Source organism: Paroedura picta, chromosome 11 (genome assembly GCF_049243985.1).
Source record: "Paroedura picta isolate Pp20150507F chromosome 11, Ppicta_v3.0, whole genome shotgun sequence".
NCBI classification, from domain to species: domain Eukaryota; kingdom Metazoa; phylum Chordata; class Lepidosauria; order Squamata; family Gekkonidae; genus Paroedura; species Paroedura picta.
In genome coordinates this window covers 68,560,349-68,565,226 of record NC_135379.1, presented here as the reverse complement: position 1 = coordinate 68,565,226, position 4,878 = coordinate 68,560,349, and the positions used below count along the sequence as shown (strand labels likewise).

The window sequence follows — 4,878 nt, the reverse complement described above, 5'->3', positions numbered from 1 at the left end:
GGGGGGTCCTTTGTGGGTTGTTGAAGGAGCGTTGGAGTTGGAGTTGAAAGAGACTGGTGGAGAAAAATCGTGTTTTGTTGGTTTATTGGTTTATTTCTTTTTGATTTCACTTTATCCATTTATTTAACTAAATTGTTTTATTTATTTTATTTCACTTATTTATTTATTTTAATTATTTTATTTTATTAATTCATTTATTTATTCTTTTTGATTCATTTATATTATTCGTTTTTTATTTATTTAATTTTACCTTTATATTTATTTGTATATATCTGTATATATCTGTATATTTCTTTCTATATATATATATATATTTGTATATATTTGTATATATTTATTTATTTGTATATTTATTTGTACATTTGTATATATTATTTGTATATATTTTTAAGACCATGGCTGAAAAACATCTAAAAATGTAAGTGGGGCACCTGTATTCTTTTCCTATGCAATTTTTATCTCACGATCTCCCAAGCGATCCTGGTTGGGAAGCGGGACGTGTTGCTCTTAGAATCATAGAATCATAGATTTGGAAGGGGCCATACAGGCCATCTAGTCCAACCCCCTGCTCAACGCAGGATCAGCCCTAAGCATCCTAAAGCATCCAAGAAAAGTGTGTATCCAACCTTTGCTTGAAGACTGCCAGTGAGGGGGAGCTCACCACCTCCTTAGGCAGCCTATTCCACTGCTGAACTACTCTGACTGTGAAAAATCTTTTCCTGATTGTTGTTGTTATGTGCGAAGTCGTGTCCGACCCATCGCGACCCCATGGACAATGATCCTCCAGGCCTTCCTGTCCTCTACCATTCCCCGGAGTCCATTTAAGTTTGCACCTACTGCTTCAGTGACTCCATCCAGCCACCTCATTCTCTGTGGTCCCCTTCTTCTTTTGCCCTCGATCGCTCCCAGCATTAGGCTCTTCTCAAGGGAGTCCTTCCTTCTCATGAGGTGGCCAAAGTATTTGAGTTTCATCTTCAGGATCTGGCCTTCTAAAGAGCAGTCAGGGCTGATCTCCTCTAGGACTGACCGGTTTGTTCGCCTTGCAGTCCAAGGGACTCGCAAGAGCCTTCTCCAGCACCACAGTTCAAAAGCCTCAATTCTTTGACGCTCGGCCTTCCTTATGGTCCAACTTTCGCAGCCATACATTGCAACTGGGAATACCATAGCCTTGACTAAACGCACTTTTGTTGGCAGGGTGATGTCTCTGCTTTTTAGGATGCTGTCTAGATTTGCCATAGCTTTCCTTCCCAGAAGCAAGCGTCTTTTAATTTCTTTGCTGCAGTCCCCATCTGCAGTGATTTGGAGCCCAGGAAAATAAAATCTGTCACTATCTCCATTTCTTCCCCATCTATTTGCCATGATATCTTTTCCTGATATCTAGCCTATATCGTTGTACTTGAAGTTTAAACCCATTACTGCGTGTCCTCTCCTCTGCATCCAACAGAAACAGGATCCTGCCCTCCTCCAAGTGACAACCTTTCAAATACTTAAAGAGGGCTATCATGTCCCCTCTAAGCCTCCTTTTCTCCAGGCTGAACATTCCCAAGTCCCTCAACCTATCTTCATAGGGCTTGGTCCCTAGGCCCCAGATCATCTTCGTCGCTCTCCTCTGTACACTTTCAATTTTATCTACGTCCTTCTTGAAGTGAGGCTCCAGAACGGCACACAGTACTCCAGGTGTGGTCTGACCAGTGCCGTATACAATGGGACTATGACATCTTGTGATTTTGATGTGATGCCCCTGTTGATGCAGCCCAAAATGGCATTTGCCTTTTTTACCGCTGCATCACACTGCCTGCTCATGTTTAGTTTACAATCCACAAGTACCCCAAGGTCTCGTTCACACACAGTGTTACCTAGAAGCGTATCCCCCATCCAGTAGGCATGCTTTGCATTTTTCTGACCCAGATGCAGAACTTTACACTTATCTTTTTTAAATTGCATCTTGTTCTCATTTGCCCATTTTTCCATTGTGTTCAGATCTCGTTGAACTCTGTCTCTATCTTCCGGAGTATTTGCCAGTCCTCCCAATTTGGTGTCAGCTGCAAACTTGATGAGTAGTCCCTCCACCCCCTCATCTAGATCATTAATAAATATGTTAAAAAGTACCGGGCCGAGCACCGAGCCCTGAGGGACCCCGCTATTCACCTCTCTCCAGTCTGATGAAACACCATTGACAAGAACGCTTTGAGTGCGGTTCTCTAACCAATTCCCTATCCACTTAACTATCTGAAAATCCAGATTGCAGTCCTTCAACTTATCCATCAGAACATATTGGGGAACCTTGTCAAAAGCTTTACTAAAATCCAAGTAAATGACATCAACCGAATTTCCACGATCCAGCAAACCTGTTACTTGGTCAAAAAAGGAAACCAGGTTGGTCTGGCAGGACCTGTTGGAGACAAATCCATGCTGACTTTCTTGGATCACGAAATTGCCCTCCAGATATCTGCTCCATTATCTTCCCCACAACAGAGGTCAGACTCACTGGTCTGTAGTTTCCCGGGTCATCCTTCCTCCCTTTTTTGAAGATCGGAATAACGTTTGCTCTCTTCCAGTCCTCCGGGACATCTCCAGTCCTTAAAGAGGGCCCGAAGATGATGGACAAGGGCTGTGCAAGTTCTCTGGAAAGTTCTTTGAGCACTCTTGGGTGCACTTCATCCGGACCAGGGGATTTGAACTCATCAATGGGCTTCCCTGGCCAATTTTAGCTCACTCTCAGCTTTGGCCTTTCTGATGATTGATCTACAGTGCATAGTAACCTGTAGGCACTGGTTAGTATCTGCCTAGTAACCTGTAGGCACCTCATCTTCTCCAAGCGATGAGGCTGTCCGAACGCTCAGCTCCGTGTCAGGGGAGGGAAAGAGTGTGTCAGGCCTTCTCCGGTCCCTCCACCCTCGCAGGCAAGAGGGGCCAAGAGCCCCCCACCGGGTGCCCAGGGGAGATTCTCTCCAGACCTCCGATGCCCTCAGAGTCACGATGCGGAGACGGAGGGACCTGCCCTCATCCCAGAGAGACTCCCTCAAGTGTTCTTTCTTATCAGGGCGGGTGGTTAGGTGGGACTGCAGACACAGGGTGCCGCCAGGCCAGTGACTCCCCTTCTCTTCCCTCCCTTCTAGCCTCCAGCGCTTAAGGGCCCTCTTCAAACGGGCCAAGGTCGCCCCCCGGGCCGGAGGAGAGGTGCAGCCTGCAGGTGAGGAGTGGAACGGAGGGCAGGGAGGGGCAGGGAGGGGGGCGGAAGAGGCAGAGCTGTTGAGGACAGTGACATTCCCAGGGCTCAGGCCCCCTGTGGCTCCCAGCACAAGGAGTGCTTTTGGAACCAGCCCGACAGGGCTTGGAAATCTCGTGGCACCTTCAAGAACGACCCCATTGATTAGGGTACGTTGTCGGTGTGTCATGGCCCCTTTCGCCAGTCGGATCTGTAATGACAGACGACAACGGGGCATTCGTGGAGGGCTCCTGTGGGGAGGAGAAAAGGGTAGCCCTAATGGACCCCATTCTTTCGAAGAAGGGGGGAAAGGGACACGATGTGGAGAAGGTGTGTGTGGGGGGGGGGGGGAGTCTCCTCCTAGAGTGACAGAATGTGCCGATTCTCCCACTGGAGTCGGAGGGAGGCCCGGAGACGAAACGGCTCCCCTGATGGTTTCTGTGAAGGTGCCCGACAGCAGTGCCCACGGTCGGGGCCCTGAAGAATTGTGCCTGAAGGCCAAATCGGGCTCCCCCCACACAGGAGGGCTCCACAGTCCGGGCTGAGCTGTGTGGCCATCAGAGCCCCTTGGGGGTGCTGGGGGGACACCGAGGGGGGCTGCCACGCACTACAGGCAGAGAAGTCGATGGGGGGAGGCTCTCTCTCCTGCTGTGGATGGAGCCCCACCCTCAAACCGGGGAGCCTCTGGACCTGTTGCTGAAGCGATGATCCAGAGGACCCCTGAGGGGCGAGAGGGAAGGAAGCCCCCCCCTCCCCAGGGCAGGATTGGACCCAGCCCAGGACGTGTTCCCTCTGCCGACCTCTGGGTGGGGATCAGCCCGCAGGGGCACGGAAGCGGACTCTTCGCCCCTGGGAGCCCGCTGGGAAGGGCTCCGAGGGAAGGCACCATGGAAGGCGCAAGGAAAGCGGGATCTCTCCGCGTATTAACCGGGCCCTTCCTCCCCAGCTGCCGCTGCCTGCAGGAGGCGCCCCAAGAGGGGAGCGGCGGAATGCATCGCCCACTTCCTGGCCGCCAAGGATACGGTAAGCCCCACGAGGCACCAGGAGAAGCGCAGTGTCCCTTCCCTTGCGAGGCTGTTCCCCTTCCGTTCCCCTTCCTCTCGGATTTCGCTGGCTCCAGTAGCAGAGGGATGGCAGTCTCAGGAGCAAGGGGGGCCCGGCACACGGATCCCGCACTGACTTGCAGCCGCCCCCGAGAGGGGTGCTTGCAGAAAAGGGACCGGGGTCCCCATCCTCCCAGGCCCCTGGGTTAGGAAGCCCCACAGCTGTCCCACGCGCACCTCTTGGAGGGACGGGACCCTCTACCCTGCCTCCTTCTGCAAAGGATGCCGTCTCCTCGGGGTCCAGCCATGTGCCCTGAGGGCCAGGGCAGCCATGGAGACTTTCAGGAGGGAGCCTCCTCGGGAGCAGGAGAAGCAGCGGCTCGTGTCCAGCCAGATGGACTGCCCCTGACTGGGGATGCTGCTTCTCTCCTTGGCCCTCCATGGCCAGGCTCACAGCCTGCCTCTCGCCACTTGCAGGGCCCCAGACAGGACCGGGCATTCTTACAGGCGGTCCGGGGGTTCTGCCACGGCCGGGATCGTTCTCTGCCTTCTTGCAAGCAAAGGATTGCAGAGAAAATACGAGTGAGTGAGACTCAGGACTGGGGGGGGGGAGGAAAGGGAGTGGGG

At 52.1% G+C, this 4,878-nt stretch overlaps 1 long non-coding RNA gene across 1 annotated transcript; it reads left to right on the top strand.

The window, feature by feature from the left end:
- Positions 1-287: 287 nt before the first annotated feature.
- Positions 288-4,209, top strand: LOC143820954 (uncharacterized). Its single transcript, XR_013225606.1, has 3 exons — positions 288-418; positions 3,120-3,193; positions 4,155-4,209. It is a non-coding gene; the product is annotated as an uncharacterized LOC143820954 (long non-coding RNA).
- Positions 4,210-4,878: the final 669 nt, after the last annotated feature.